Raw genomic sequence first — 17,611 nt, 5'->3', positions numbered from 1 at the left:
GGATACAGTTCATTGTATCCTCTTGTGCAGTTCCACTAAAATGTACAATTGGCACAACATGTTCCCTGTTTGCACAAGTAGGAACAAGGTGAAACCATCATTAGCTTAGTGAGGAAGGATAGAAAGACATTAGCATATTACTTTAACAGTAGCATCAAATTCATGATGACAATACAGTAGGAAAATATTGCCTCATTGAACCCGTGGAAATAAATTGACATGCAAGACAATAGGATTATTATCTCATGACGCTACTAAGATCGCCTCCCTCCTCCATGATACGTCTCCAACGTATCTACAATTTTTTATTGTTCCAACGTATCTCTTGCTATTTTATATGCGTTATTATGTTATTTTATATCATCTTTTGGGACTAACCTATTAACCTAGTGCCAAGTGCCAGTTGCTGTTTTTCCCTCGTTTTTGTCTTGTACAGAAAATCAATACCAAACGGGCTCCAAACGGAACGAAACTTTTTGAGGATTTTTCTTGGACCATAAGACACCTAGGAACCTTCAGGAGAAGGTCAGAGGGGCCACTAGTTGGTAACAAGCTCGGGAGGTGAGCCCTAGGGGGCGCGCCCAGGCTTGTGGGCCCCCTGATGCCCCTCTAACACTAATCTTTGCTCTATAAATACCCAAATATTCCCCGTATACCAGGGGGCACACCAAAAGTACTTTTTCACCACCGCAAGTTTCTGTCCTCGTGAGATCCCATCTGGAGGCCTTTGCTGGTACTCCGCCGGAGGGGGATTCAATCACGGAGGGCCTCCACATCAACCTTGTTGCCCTTCCGATGATGTGTGATTAGTTTACCACAGACCTACGGGTCCATATCTAGTAGCTAGATGGCTTCTTCTCTCTCTTTGATCTTCAATACAATGTTCTCCTTGATGTTCTTGGAGATCTATTCGATGTAATCTTCTTTTGCGGTGCGTTTGTTGAGATCTGATGAATTGTGGATTTATGATCAGATTATCTATAGATATTATTTGAGTCTTCTCTCAACTCTTTTATGAATGATTAAGATAGATTTGTCTTTCTCTCCGATCTATCGATTCGGTTTGGCCAACTAGATTGATTTTTCTTGCAATGGAGAGGTGCTTTGCAATGGGTTGAATCTTGCGGTGCTTATACCCAGTGACAGAAGGGGATATGACACGTATTTATATTGTTGCCATTAAGGATAAAAAGGTGGGGTTTATTCATATTGATTGGATCTATCCCTCTACATCATGTCATCTTGCTTAAGGCGTTACTCCGTTCTTGTTAACTTAATACACTAGACGCATGCTGGATAGCGGTTGATGTGTGGAGTAATTGTAGTAGATGCAGGCAGGAGTTGGTCTGCTTGTCACGGATGTGATGCCTATATTCATGATCATTTCCTTAGATATCGTCATATGTTTGCGCTTTTCTATCAATTGCTTATCAGTAATTTGTTTACCCATCGTATGCGTTCTTTCAAGAGAGAAGCCTCTAGTGAAAACTATGGCCCCTGGGTCTATCTTTTATCATATTATTTTCAGATCTACAAAACAAAAAAACCTAAAATACATTGCTGCAATTTATTTACCTTTACTTAATTTTTCACTTTTATTTATCTTTTATACCTATCTCTATCATATCTCATCCTTGCAAGTAACCATGAAGGGATTGAAAACCCCTTTATCGCGTTGGGTGCTAGTATTTGTTTGTTTGTGTAGGTGAAACCATTGGTGACTTGTGTGTTCCTCCTACTGGATTTACACCTTGGTTATCAAATTGAGGGAAATACTTATCTCTGCTTTGCTGCATCACCCTTTCCTCTTCGAGGGAAAAACCAACGCAAGCTCAAGAAGTAGCAGGAAGAATTTCCGGCGCCGTTGTTGGGGAGGATCTACATCAAGCCTACTAAGTACCCATCATAAACTCTCATCTCTTGCATTTACATTATTCACCATTTGCCTCTCATTTTCCTCTCCCTCACTTCTAAGATATTTTCAGAAAAATACAAAAATATTTGCCTTTCTATTTACCTTTTTTCGTTTGCCTTTATGTCTTATTTGGTTTGTTTTTCTTGTTCACTTGGCATAATTGTATGTTTATTGAAAATCAGAAAGCAAAAATTTTATGGATCCTCATCCACTTGCTAATCTTTTTAAAAGATCCAATTATGATGAACCAATTGCTAATGAATTGATTTCACTAGATTATCTTTATGAAGTTTTGCTTGGAATTCGTGAATCTAAAAATTGTGATGAAGTGATAAAAGAAGAAATTTATAAAGTGATTCATGATATCTCCTCGAATGATTGCAATGATGTTATTATAAATTCTATTAATGTCAATTCTTCTTCCTTGAATATGCTAGTTTTTGCTTGTCTTGATAAATATTTTTCCTATAAAATGCCTATGCATCGGAAGTATGTTTGACTTAAACTTGTTTTTTAACATGCTATATGATGCTCTCTTTGTGCTTCAATTTTTTGTCTTTCATGTGAGCATCATTAAAATTATCAACGCCTAGCTAAAAGGCTTTAAAGAAAAGCGCTTGTTGGGAGACAACCCAATATTATTATTTTCTGTTTTTATGAGTTTATGCAATTATACTTCTCTTATGATTGTGTTTTAGTGTTTTAATTAGTGTTTGTGACAAGTAAGACCTTTGGGATGGTTTGGAAGATTGTTGATTTGATTCTGTGAAAAAGCAGAAACTTTTACATCCACTAGCAGAATTGTTAAACATCACTGAAGCGATGAAAAATTCCGATTTTTTCCACTTTATTTATATACGAATTTCCCACTTTGTCCTAATGTTTCAGAGTTTTTGGAATTACAGAAGTATGACCAATATTCGGATCATTACAGACTGTTATGTTCTTGACAGATTTTGTTTTCATTGTGTTGTTCGCTTATTTTGATGAATCTATGGGTAGTATCGGGGGGCATGAACTATGGAGAAGTTAGAATACAGTAGATATAATGAAAATATAAAATTGGAATGAGTTTACAATGGTACCTAAAAGTGGTGATTTTCTTTATTATACTAACGGATCTCACAAGTTTTCTTTTGAGTTTTGTGTTGCGAAGTTTTCAAGTTTTGGGTGAAGTTTCGATGGACTATGGAATAAGGAGTGGCAAGAGCCTAAGCTTGGGGATGCCCAAGGCATCCCAAGGTAATATTCAAGGACGACTGATACGTCTCCAACGTATCTATAATTTTTGATTGCTCCATGCTATATTATCTTCTGTTTTGGACATTATTGGGCATTATTATTCACTTTTATATTATTTTGGGACTAACCTATTAACCGGAGGCCCAGCCCAGAATTGCTGTTTTTGCCTATTTTAGAGTTTCGCAGAAAAAGAATATCAAACGGAGTCCAAACGGAATGAAACCTTCGGGAACGTGATTTTCGGAGCGAACATGATCCAGAGGACTTGGACCCTACGTCCAGAAAGCTACCAGGAAGCCATGAGGTAGGGGGGCGCGCCTACCCCCCCGGGCGCGCCCTCCACCCTCATGGGCCCCACGTTGCTCCACCGACGTACTCCTTCCTCCTATATATACCTACGTACCCCCAAACTACCAGATACGGAGCCAAAAACCTAATTCCACCGCCGCAACCTTCTGTACCCATGAGATCCCATCTTGGGGCCTGTTCTGGAGCTCCGCCGGAGGGGGCATCGATCATGGAGGGCTTCTACATCAACACCATAGCCTCTCCGATGATGTGTGAGTAGTTTACCTCAGACCTTCGGGTCCATAGTTATTAGCTAGATGGCTTCTTCTCTCTTTTTGGATCTCAATACAATGTTCTCCCCCTCTCTTGTAGAGATCTATTCGATGTATTCTTCTTTTGCGATGTGTTTGTTGAGACCGATGAATGGTGGGTTTATGATCAAGTTTATCTATGAACAATATTTGAATCTTCTGAATTCTTTTATGTATGATTGGTTATCTTTGCAAGTCTCTTCGAATTATCAGTTTGGTTTGGCCTACTAGATTGATCTTTCTTGCAATGGGAGAAGTGCTTAGCTTTGGGTTCAATCTTGCGGTGTCCTTTCCCAGTGACAGTAGGGGCAGCAAGGCACGTATTGTATTGTTGCCATCGAGGATAACAAGATGGGGTTTATATCATATTGCATGAGTTTATCCCTCTACATCATGTCATCTTGCTTAAAGCGTTACTCTGTTCTTATGAACTTAATACTCTAGATGCATGCTGGATAGCGGTCGATGTGTGGAGTAATAGTACTAGATGCAAGCAGGAGTCGGTCTACTTATCTCGGACATGATGCCTATATATATGATCATACCTAGATATTCTCATAACTATGCTCAATTCTGTCAATTGCTCAACAGTAATTTGTTCACCCACGTAAATACTTATGCTCTTGAGAGAAGCCACTAGTGAAACCTATGGCCCCCGGGTCTATTTTCCGTCATATTGATCTTCCGTCAACAAGTTATTTCTAGCGCCGTTTTTATATTACTTTCTTTACTTTGCATCTTTATCATAAAAATACCAAAAATATTATCTTATCATATCTATCAGATCCACTCTCGTAAGTGACCGTGTAGGGATTGACAACCCCTTATCGCGTTGGTTGCGAGGATTTATTTATTTGTGTAGGTGCGAGGGACTCATGCGTGGCCTCCTACTGGATTGATACCTTGGTTCTCAAAAACTGAGGGAAATACTTACGCTACTTTGTTGCATCACCCTTTCCTCTTCAAGGGAAAACCAACGCAGTGCTCAAGAGGTAGCAAGAAGGATTTCTGGCGCCGTTGCCGGGGAGGTCTACGCAAAAGTCAACATACTAAGTACCCATCACAAACCCTTATCTCCCGCATTACATTATTTGCCATTTGCCTCTCGTTTTCCTCCCGCCCACTTCACCCTTGCCATTTTATTCGCCCTCTCTTTTCCATTCACCTCTTTTTCATTTGCTTGCCTTGTCGTCATGGCTCGTCCTTTATCTTCTCCGTTGTCTCCTGAAAATGAAGTTCTCAATTTTAAACAAAGGGAGGGAGAAAATCTAAAAGACGCTTGGTATAGAATTTGCAATGCTCAAAATAGATCTACCAGGAAGCAATCTACTTCCGTTCTTCTCCGCAATTTTTATGTAGGCGCTAATCCTTGGTATAGATATATTCTTGACACCATTACCGGAGGGAATTTCTTGGGTAGCCATACTTTTGACTCTTATAATGCTATGATAGATTTGTTTGGCTCACCACCTCTTTTGGTTAATGGAACTATTTTAACTTTGGAGCATGTAATGCAAAGACTTGAAATTATTGAAAATAAAGTTGATACCGTAGAGTTAATTGAAAATTTGGATAAAAATATCCACAACCAAATTACCCAATATGGATCTAAAGTAGGAGTCACTTTGAAAAATATTAAGGAGAAGGAACCCATAGTTAATGAAAGAATAAATCAAGATTCCACTAGAATCGATAAACTTGAGGGTATCATTACCAACTTGGGAACCACTTTTTCTTCCGTAAAGAATACTCCAAGTCCTCCAACAAAAATTGCCAAGCTTATGTATGTTCCTAAAAATAAGGGTGAATCCTCTAGTAAGGAAACTGCGGATCTCAAATCTATAAGTATTCGTCCCAATCTTTTTGCTATCATTAAGGAACCAATTGTTACAAATGAATTTTTCGATCTTGTGCCTAAAAGTTTGATAATTAATAAAAAGAAAGAAACTTTTAAGGATGATAGATGCCTCATTGAAGAATTGCCTACCAAAGATGGCAATACCTAGATCCATCCTTGCTTTTATGCCTAGCTAGGGGCGTTAAACAATAGCGCTTGTTGGGAGGCAACCCAATCTTATTTTTAGTTTTTTGCTTTTTGCTTCTGTTTAGGAATAAATATTTTTTCTATCCTCGGGTTAGATGTGTTTTTATGTTTTAATTAGTGTTTGTGCCAAGTTAAACCTATAGGTTCTCCTTGGATGATAGTTATTTGATCTTGCAGAAAATTCCAGAAACTTTCTGTTCACAAAAATAATTGTTAAAAATCACCAGAACGTGATAAAATATTGATTCCAATTGCTGCTGATCAATAAACAAATTGTCTAGGTCGTCCTATTTTGTCTGATTCTTTGGAGTTCCATAAGTTTGTGTTAGTTACAGATTACTACAGACTTTTCTGTTTTTGACAGATTCTGTTTTTCTTGTGTTGTTTGCTTATTTTGATGAATCTATGGCTAGTAAAATAGTTTATAAACCATAGAGAAGTTGTAATACATTAGGTTTAACACCAATATAAATAAAGAATGAGTTCATTACAGTACCTTGAAGTGGTCTTTTGTTTTCTTTCGCTAACGGAGCTCACGAGATTTTCTGCTGAGTTTTGTGTTGTGAAGTTTTCAAGTTTTGGGTGAAAGATTTGATGGATTATGGAACAAGGAGTGGAAAGAGACTAAGCTTTGGGATGCCCATGGAACCCCCAAGATAATCTAAGGACACCTAAAAGCCAAAGCTTGGGGATGCCCCGGAAGGCATCCCCTCTTTCGTCTACTTCCATCGGTAACTTTACTTGGAGCTATATTTTTATTCACCACATGATATGTGTTTTGCTTGGAGCGTCTTGTATGATTTGAGTCTTTGCTTTTTAGTTTACCACAATCATCCTTGCTGTACACACCTTTTGAGAGATACACACATGATTCGGAGATTATTAGAATACTCTATGTGCTTCACTTATATCTTTTGAGTTATATAGTTTTTGCTCTAGTACTTCACTTATATCTTTTAGAGCACGGTGGTGGATTTGTTTTATAGAAACTATTGATCTCTCATGCTTCACTTATATTATTTTGAGAGTCTCAAATAGCATGGTAATTTGCTTAAATAATCCTAATATGCTAGGTATTCAAGATTAGTAAAAAAATTTCTTATGGGTGTTTTGAATACTAAGAGAAGTTTGATGCTTGATGATTGTTTTGAGACATGGAGGTAGTGATATCAAAGTTGTGCTAGTTGAGTAGTTGTGAATTTGAGAAATACTTGTGTTGAATTTTGCAAGTCCCGTAGCATGCTCATATGGTAAACGTTATGTAACAAATTTGAAACATGAGGTGTTCTTTGATTGTCCTCCTTATGAGTGGCGGTCGGGGACGGGCGATGGTCTTTTCCTACCAATCTATCCCCCTAGGAGCATGCGCGTAGTGCTTGGTTTTTGATGACTGTAGATTTTTGCAATAAGTATGTGAGTTCTTTATGACTAATGTTGAGTCCATGGATTATACGCACTCTCACCTTTCCATCATTGCTAGCCTCTTCAGTACCGTGCATTGCCCTTTCTCACATTGAGAGTTGGTGCAAACTTCGCCGGTGCATCCAAACCCCGTGATATGATACGCTCTTTCACACATAAACCTCCTTATATCTTCCTCAAAACAGCCACCATACCTACCTATTATGGCATTTCCATAGCCATTCTGAGATATATTGCCATGCAACTTTCCACCGTTCCGTTTATCATGACACGTTCATCATTGTCATATTGCTTTGCATGATCATCTAGTTGACATAGTATTTGTGGCAAAGCCACCATTCATAATTCTTTCATACATGTCACTCTTGGTTCATTGCATATCCCGGTACACCGCCGGAGGCATTCATATAGAGTCATACTCTGTTCTAGTATCGAGTTGTAATCATTGAGTTGTAAATAAATAGAAGTGTGATGATCATCATTTTCTAGAGCATTGTCACAATTGAGGAATAAAAAAATGAGAGAAAAAGAGAGAAGGGACAATGTTACTATCCTTTTACCACACGTGTGCTTCAAAGTAGCACCATAATCTTCATGATAGCGAGTCTCTTGTTTTGTCACTTTCATATACTAGTGGGAATTTTTCATTATAGAACTTGGCTTGTATATTCCAACAATGGGCCTCCTCAAGTGCCCTAGGTCTTCATGAGCAAGCAAGTTGGATGCACACCCACTTAGTTTCTTTTGTTGAGCTTTCATATATTTATAGCTCTAGTGCATCCGTTGCATGGCAATCCCTACTCCTTGCATTAACATCAATCGATGGGCATCTCCATAGCTCATTGATTAGCCTCGTTGATGTGAGACTTTCTCCTTTTTTTTCTTCTCCACATAACCCCCATCATCATATTCTATTCCACCCATAGTGCTATATCCATGGCTCACGCTCATGTATTGCGTGAAGGTTGAAAAAGTTTGAGATTACTAAAGTATGAAACAATTTCTTTGGCCATGTTATTTTGAGAAGACATAATTGCTTAGTTAGTATGCTTGAAGTATTATTATTTTTATGTCAATATTGAACTTTTATCTTGATTTTTTCGGATCTGAATATTCGTACCACAATTAAGAAGAATTACATTGAAATTATGCAAAGTAACATTCCACATCAAAAATTCTGTTTTTATATTTACCTACTTGAGGACGAGCAGGAATTAAGCTTGGTCATGCTTGATACGTCTCCAACGTTTCTATAATTTTTGATTGCTCCATGCTATATTATATTTTGTTTTGGACATTATTGGGCTTTATTATTCACATTTATATTATTTTTGGGACTAACCTATTAACCGGAGGCCCAGCCCAGAATTGCTGTTTTTTTGCCTATTTCAGAGTTTCGTAGAAAAAGAATATCAAACGGAGTCCAAACGGAATGAAACCTTCGGGAACGTGATTTTCGGAACGAACATGATCCAGAGGACTTGCACCCTACGTCAAGAAAGCTACCAGGAAGCCACGAGGTAGGGGGCGCGCCTACCCCCCTGGGCGCGCCCTCCACCCTCGTGGGCCCCACGTTGCTCCACCGATGTACTCCTTCCTCCTATATATACTTACGTACCCCCAAACTACCAGATACGGAGCCAAAAACCTAATTCCACCGCCGCAACCTTCTGTACTCGTGAGATCCCATCTTGGGGCCTGTTCCGGAGCTCCACCGGAGGGGGCATCGATCACGGAGGGCTTCTACATCAACACCATAGCCTCTCCGATGATGTGTGAGTAGTTTACCTCAGACCTTCGGGTCCATAGTTATTAGCTAGATGGCTTCTTCTCTCTTTTTGGATCTCAATACAATGTTCTCCCCCTCTCTTGTAGAGATCTATTTGATGTAATCTTCTTTCGCGGTGTGTTTGTTGAGACCGATGAATTGTGGGTTTATGATCAAGTTTATCTATGAACAATATTTGAATCTTCTGAATTCTTTTATGTATGATTGGTTATCTTTGCAAGTCTCTTCGAATTATCAGTTTGGTTTGGCCTACTAGATTGATCTTTCTTGCAATGGGAGAAGTGCTTAGCTTTGGGTTCAATCTTGCGGTGTCCTTTCCCAGTGACAGTAGGGGCAGCAAGGCACGTATTGTATTGTATTGTTGCCATCAAGGATAACAAGATGGGGTTTATATCATATTGCATGAGTTTATCCCTCTACATCATGTCATCTTGCTTAAAGCGTTACTCTGTTCTTATGAACTTAATACTCTAGATGCATGCTGGATAGCGGTCGATGTGTGGAGTAATAGTAGTAGATGCAGGCAGGAGTCGGTTTACTTGTCTTGGACGTGATGCCTATATACATGATCATACCTAGATATTCTCATAACTATGCTCAGTTCTGTCAATTGCTCAACAGTAATTTGTTCACCCACCGTAAATACTTATGCTCTTGAGAGAAGCCACTAGTGAAACCTATGGCCCCGAGTCTATTTTCCATCATATTAATCTTCCGTCAACAAGTTATTTCTAGCGCCATTTTTATATTACTTTCTTTACTTTGCATCTTTATCATAAAAATACCAAAAATATTATCTTATCATATCTATCAGATCTCACTCTCGTAAGTGACCGTGTAGGGATTGACAACCCCTTATCGCGTTGGTTGCGAGGATTTATTTGTTTGTGTAGGTGCGAGGGACTCGTGCGTGGCCTCCTACTGGATTGATACCTTGGTTCCAAAAAACTGAGGGAAATACTTACGCTAGTTTGCTGCATCACCCTTTCCTCTTCAAGGGAAAACCAACGCAGTGCTCAAGAGGTAGCAATGACCAAGCATCTAAGCTTGGGGATGCCCCAGATGGCATCCCCTCTTTTTTCTACAATCCATCGGTAAATTACTTGAGGCTATATTTTTATTCACCACATGATATGTGTTTTGCTTGGAGCATCTTGTATTGCATGATTCTTTGATTTTTAGTGTAACACCCCGGATGTATCTTTCCATATTTGTAACTCCGACTCTTGCCATTTTCCGCTATGTGTTATGACATTTCCTTCGTGGTCGGGTTTTGTCTTTCATTTTGCTTTTTGTTCATGTCATGCATCTCATATCATGTCATCATGTGCATTGCATTTGCATACGTGTTCGTCTCTTGCATCCGAGCATTTTCCCCGTTGTCCGTTTTGCAATTCGGCACTCCCACCTCCTCCGGCGCACCCCTCTTGTTTTCGTTTCGTGAGCAGGTGTTGAACGTTCTCGGAATGGACCGAGGCTTGTCAAGTGGCCTTGGTATACCACCGGGAGACCACCGGTCAAATTTCGTTCCATTTGGAGGTCGTTTGGTACTCCAACGGTTAACCGGGTAACCGCAAAGTCCGTTTGTGTGTTGCAGCAAAACCCCTCTCTAAACAGCCCAAAACCCCTCTAAGTCTCTTCCATGCTCTAGGTCGTTCGATCACGATCGTGTGGGCGAAAACGGCACTCCATTTGGAGTCTCCTAGCTCCCTCTACATATATATTTGCACCTCCCCCCGAAAATCTCGGGTCCCGAAACCCTAGCACTCTCCCTCCGCGCGCCGGACATGTCCGCCCGGCGCCGGACGAAATCGCGCCGCAGCCCTCGTCCAATCGGGGCGCGCCACATCACCACCTAGGCCGCCCCACTTCACCGCGCCACCCGCGGGCCCGCCGTCCCCGCCCCCGGCCCGCCGAAGCCCGCCGCGGGCCCTCCCGTACTCAGTTTGATCAATTCTATAAGATGGCACTGAAGCAAGAGGCTGCTCAGCTCAAGTGTGAGGCTTCTAAGAAGAGAGTCAGAGACGCAGTTCAGTCTTCTTCTTCCTCACTTGTGACAGCTAAGCAACAGAAGTTCTGGTTGCCTCCTCCTCCTCCGTTTCGTCAGCCTTATCAGCAGAAGAACAAAGGTGGCCATGGTTCTTCCAACTCTTCCAACTCTGGCTATCAGAACAAGTCTCAGAAACAAGCGCCAAAGTCCAATGCTCCTTATCACCGTCCACTCTCAGAGGTGACTTGCAACAAATGTCAGCAGAAAGGTCACTATGCTAACAAGTGCTTCAATCAAAGGCGCCTTCCTCCTCCTCCTCCTGTCAGATCTTCCAGCAATGCAGTGGTCAAGCATAATCCAAAGTCTGCAAAGGTGAACATGATGAATGCAGCTCAAGCGGAGGAATCTACTGATGTGATAATGGGTAATCTCTCAGTTAATGATATTCCTGCAAAAGTCTTATTTGATACTGGTGCATCGCATTCTTTCTTGTCATACCCTTTTGCATCGAAGCACAATGTTGACACAGAGATTTTATCCAAAGTTATGCAAGTTGTTTCTCCGGGAAAGCTTTTGTCTTCTAGTTTGGTTGCTCCCGATGTTTCCATCAAGATGGGCGACTATAAATTTATGTCTTCTCCAATTGTTCTTGGTGACTCGGATATTGATCTTATTCACGGGATGGACTGGCTTTCTAAGCACAAAGCTCAACTTGATTGTGCTGCCAGGGAAATTCAATTGACACACTCGTCTGAGGATGTGATTATTTATGCCGCTCGTGATGAAACCATTCGGTTTTTCTCTCTCAATGAGAAGGGCGAATTGAATGCCATCTCTCAAATTCCAGTCGTTTGTGAGTATCAAGATCTCTTTCCAGAAGAGCTTCCGGGTATGCCTCCTCATCGGCCAGTTGAGTTCGTTATCGAACTAGAGCCTGGCACTGAACCCGTTTGCAAGCGTCCATACAAGCTTGGACCCAACGAGCTGAAGGAATTGAAGAAACAGCTCGATGAACAAGAGCATCTGGGTTTGATCAGACCGATTTCTTCTCCTTGGGGTTGTGGTGTTCTTTTTGTCAAGAAGAAGGATGGCACGGACCGACTTTGTGTCGACTACCGTCCATTGAACAAGAAGACAATCAAGAACAAGTATCCACTTCCCAACATCAATGAGCTATTTGAGCAACTCAAAGGGGCTAAAGTATTCTCGAAGCTTGACCTTCGTATGGGTTATCATCAGATTCGCATTCGTGAAGAAGATATTCCCAAGACAGCATTCAGAACAAGCTTTGGTTCTTATGAATATACCGTCGTGTCTTTCGGCCTTGTCAATGCTCCTCCAGTGTTCTCTCGGATGATGAATTCTATCTTCAACCCCTATACCAATGAATTTGTTCTGGTGTATCTCGATGATATCTTGGTTTTCTCCAAGAATAAGCAGGATCATGCCAAACATTTGCGATTGGTGCTCGACAAGCTCAGAGAGTATCAATTCTATGCGAAGTTCTCCAAATGTGAGTTTTGGCTCGATGAAGTTCTTTTCCTTGGTCACATCATCTCTGCTAAGGGCATCGCTGTTAACCCCGAGAAGGTGTCCGTAGTTGTGAATTGGGAACCTCCTCAAAATGTCAAGCAGCTTCGCAGTTTTCTTGGTCTTGCAAGCTATTGCCGAAGATTCGTTGAGAATTTCTCGAAGATTGCAAAGCCTCTTTCCAACCTCCTTCAAAAGCATGTGAAGTATGTCTGGTCTCCTGAGTGTGACGTTGCTTTCAACACTCTCAAAGAGAAACTTGTCACAGCTCCTGTCTTGACTCCTCCTGATGAATCCAAGCCGTATGAAGTTTTCTGTGATGCTTCTCTCCAAGGTCTCGGTGCTGTGTTAATGCAAGAGAAGAAAGTTGTGGCCTATACCTCTCGTCAGTTGAAGCCCAACGAGAAGAACTACCCCACTCACGATCTTGAGTTGGCGGCAGTTGTCCATGCATTAATAACGTGGAGACATCTCTTGTTGGGAAGACAAGTGGACATTTTCACCGATCACAAGAGTCTCAAGTACATCTTCACTCAACCCAACCTCAACATCAGGCAGACTCGATGGGTCGAAATGATTCAAGAGTACAATCCGAGTATCGAATATACTCCAGGCAAAGCAAATGTCATTGCAGATGCTTTAAGCAGGAAGGCTTATTGCAACAGCTTAATTCTCAAGCCATTCCAACCGGATCTTTGTGAAGCTTTCCGCAAGCTGAATCTCCAAGTTGTTCCTCAAGGCTTTCTTGCCAACCTCATAGTATCTCCTACTTTGGAAGATCAGATTCGTGAGGCACAACTCCTTGATGCCATGGTGAAGAAGGTGAAACGTGGTATCGACAAGGGTCTTCCCAAATACAAGTGCTATCGCATTGATGACAGAGACACTTTATTCTTCGAGGACCGGATTGTGGTTCCTAAAGGTGATCTAAGGTAAGTCATAATGAACGAGGCGCACAATTCTCTTCTGTCCATTCATCCTGGAAGTACGAAGATGTATCATGACCTCAAGCAGTCGTATTGGTGGACTCGAATGAAGCAAGAGATTGCTCAGTTCGTGAATGAATGTGATGTCTGCCGAAGAGTGAAAGCAGAACACCAACAACCAGCTGGTCTCCTCCAACCTCTTGCTATCCCAGAATGGAAGTTTGATCATATCGAAATGGACTTCATGACTGGATTTCCAAAGTCCAAGCGCGGAAATGATGCTATCTTCGTTGTCATTGACAAGCTTTCTAAAGTGGCTCATTTCCTTCCAATCAAAGAATCCATCACAGCAGGTCAGCTAGCAGAGCTTTACACCTCCAGAATTGTCTCCTTGCACGGCATTCCACAACTGATTTCTTCTGATCGTGGAAGCATCATCACCTCTAAGTTCTGGGACTCCTTCCAGAGGGCCATGGGCACAAACATTCGCTTCAGCACAGCTTTCCATCCTCAAACTAGTGGCCAGGTCGAGCGAGTCAATCAAATTCTTGAAGATATGCTCAGGGCTTGTGTCATTTCCTTTGGCATGAAATGGGAAGATTGTCTTCCATATGCCAAATTCTCTTACAACAACAGCTTCCAAGCGAGTTCGGGCAAGGCCCCATTCGAGATTCTCTATGGCAGAAAGTGCCGTACTCCTCTTAATTGGTCAGAGACTGGTGAACGCCAACTTCTTGGCAATGACTTAATCACTGAAGCTGAAGAAATGTGTAAAGTCATCCGTGATAATCTCAAAGCCGCGCAATCGCGTCAGAAGAGTTACTATGATAGTAAGCATCGTGATTTGGCTTTCGAGATCGGAGACCATGTCTACCTCCGCGTCTCTTCAATGAAAGGCACTCGCCGCTTCGGTATCAAAGGGAAGCTTGCCCCTAGATACGTGGGTCCTTTCAAGATCATTGGCAAAAGAGGCGACCTCGCCTATCAACTTGAGCTTCCCTCCAACTTCGCAAACGTGCACGATGTGTTCCACGTGTCACAGCTCCGCAAGTGCTTCAAATCGCCTGAGCGCACTATCAACTTCGAAGAGATTGACCTCCAAGAAGACTTGTCTTGTCATGAGCACCCCGTTGCTATTCTTGAAGAAACTGAGCGCAAGACTCGCAACAAGTCAATCAAATTCCTGAAAGTGAAGTGGTCGCACCATTCCGACCGGGAAGCACCTGGGAACGCGAGGACCATCTCCGTTCCGAATATCCGGAGTTCTTTCAGTCCTAGATCTCGGGACGAGACCCTCTCATAGTGGTGGAGTGTTGTAACACCCCGGATGTAACTTGCCATATTTGTAACTCCGACTCTTGCCATTTCCGGCTATGTGTTATGATTTTCCCTCCGTGGTCGGGTTTTGTCTTTCGTTTTTCATTTTTTCATGTCATGCATTTTCATATCATGTCATCATGTGCATTGCATTCGCATACGTGTTCGTCTCATGCATCCGAGCATTTTCCCCGTTGTTCTCTTTCGTGTGCGGGTGTGAAACTTTCTCGGAATGGACCGAGGCTTGTCAAGTGGCCTTAATATACCACCCGGAGACCACCGGTCAAGTTTCGTTCCATTTGGAGGTCGTTTGGTACTCCAACGGTTAACCGGGCATCCGCAAAGTCCATTTGAGTGTCCAGCAAAAACCCCCTAAAAAACCAGCCCAAAACCCACCAAACTCTCTTCCATGCTCTAGGTCGTTCGATCACGATCGTGTGGGTGAAAACCGCACCTCATTTGGAGTCTCCTAGCTCCCTCTACCTATAAATATGTGGGCATCCCGAAATATATTCGCAGTCTCCGGAAACCCTAAAATCCCTCCGCGCCGCGCCGGACACGTCCGCTCCGGTCGGACGAAATCGTCGCCGCCCCCGCGGCCAATCCCGTGCCGCCACGTCGCTCCACCGCCGCCCGTACCGCCGCGGCCCGGGGAGCCCGCAGCCGGCCCCCGCGGGCCCGCGCCTCCGCCCGCCTCCACGCCCAGCGCGCCGCCTGCCTGCGCCGCTGCCCGCCGGCCGGCCCGCCGTGGCTCGCCGCCGCCGGCTCCGCTGCGCCCGCCGGCGCCCGTGGCCTCCGGCGCCCTCCTCCCTCCGCCGGCGACCGCCGCCCTCCGACGCCCTCCTCTCCTCCGTTGGCGCCGCCACCTCGCCTCCTCTCCTTCCTCTCCGCCGGCGAGCAGCGCCACCGGAGCTCCGGCCGGCCCGAGCACCACGATCCCGATCCAGATCTCGGTAGCCCCGTTGACTTTCTCGTGCCCATATATTTTCTAAGTCACTGAATATCTACAGCATGTGCACTTGTTCGTGATGCCATAACTCCTTGCATGTAGCTCCGATTCGCGCGTGTAATATGTCAAATTGTTCGTCTCATGATGCTCTTCATTTTGTTCAATTGCACCATGTTCATTAGATGTCATCTTGATGCCCAAATATCTGTTCGAAGAGGGCTAGTTGCTGTTATTCTCTGGTTCTTATCAGAACTTGGAGATTTGTCATATTTGTATCATTTAATCTGTGCATCTTATGGGCATGAGCTCTACATGTGTTCTGAAGTATGCCATGCCATATTTTCAAGGGTGTATGCCATGTATTTTTGTGATCTCTGTGGTTACTAGCACAAGCATGCAAAGTAGGCCCCGTAATATTTCTGATTTCAGGGACAATCACCAAGTCCTTGTCGGCTGTTATTTTGTTGCCATGTAAACTTGATGCTACAGAGAGATCCATGCATATTTTGGAGATGTTCAGTAAGGATGTTTTGTAGATATAGTTGTGATTGATCCATTCCTGCAATTCTTTGCAATTATAGGGTGCTATAGAATGACTCAATCTTGCTCTACTTTTGCTATAAAATATTTCTGGCAGATTCTTAACATGATATGCAATTTTGCCAAGCTTATTGTAGTTGACCCATACATTCTATGCTTGTGTTCTTGCCATGGATAGCTTCATAAACATGCCATCTTGCTGTAGGTGTGCTTGGTTTGTCATGCATTGCTCTGTAGTGAGTGGCTCAAGCTCACAAAGAGGCCTACATATTATTATTTCTGCCATGCTCTGTTTTCTGTTAAGTCTGAAACCTGATAACGAAACTTGCTATGTTTACATGCTTGCCATCATATTTTCTGGTCCTTTTTGGCTTATGGTCAGTAAGGGACTTTTGTCATGTGCTTTTAGTAGAACTCTGGCATGCCTTGTTTTGCTATGTTAAGTTCCTGTAGCATGTTGATTTCGTGCTCTGAACATTGCTACCTGATGCTGTTTTCTGCCATGTCCAGTTTTTCAGTCTGTGATCCTGTTATCTTTTGCACTTTTGCCATGCTTGTTTGAGCTTGTTATGTTATGAACTAGCCGTAGCTCAGTGTTCATATTTTGTCAAGCATCTCCTTTAGTTTACTGCCATGTGCTTTGTTGCTATGTTGGAGTGCTGTAGCTTTGTTGCTTGTTGCATTTTAAGTGCTATCATGCTGTTAATCGCAGTTTCGCGTCATTCTTGTTTTGCTTGCCATTTGCAAACCGTGCATCCGATTCCGGTGATCTTTATATCGATTTCGACCGAAATCATCTCATCTTTCCAGTGGCATGCTTGGTTTGCCAAGTTACTGCCATGTTCATCATTTTTCCTTCCGGAGCACGCATATGCATCGCATATCGTATCTCGCATATCATACATGTTTTGCATCATGTTGCTTGTGCATTTCTCGTGGTTGATTGTGGTTCCGTTTGTTTCTGTTCTTGTCTTGGGTAGATCCGGGAGACGAGTTCGTGAACGAGGAGCCCGTCGAGTACGCTTACGAGGATCAAGCTTTCGACAACTCTGAGAACCTTGCAGGCAAGATGACCACCCCTCGGAATCACTTCTATCTTTGCTTTGCTAGTTGTCCGCTCTATTGCCATACTACGCTACCTATCACTTGCTATATCATGTCTCCCATTTTGCCATGTCAGCCTCTAACCATCCTTTCCTAGCAAACCGTTGATTGGCTAAGTTACCGCTTTTGCTCAGCCCCTCTTATAGCGTTGCTAGTTGCAGGTGAAGTTGAAGTTTGTTCCATGTCAGAACATGGATATGTTGGGATATCACAATATCTCTTATTTAAATTAATGCATCTATAT

The sequence above is a fragment of the Triticum aestivum genome, chromosome 6D, assembly GCF_018294505.1.
Source record: "Triticum aestivum cultivar Chinese Spring chromosome 6D, IWGSC CS RefSeq v2.1, whole genome shotgun sequence".
Taxonomy (NCBI): domain Eukaryota; kingdom Viridiplantae; phylum Streptophyta; class Magnoliopsida; order Poales; family Poaceae; genus Triticum; species Triticum aestivum.
The sequence above is the reverse complement of the archived record's forward strand: the minus strand, read 5'-3'. Positions refer to the sequence as shown.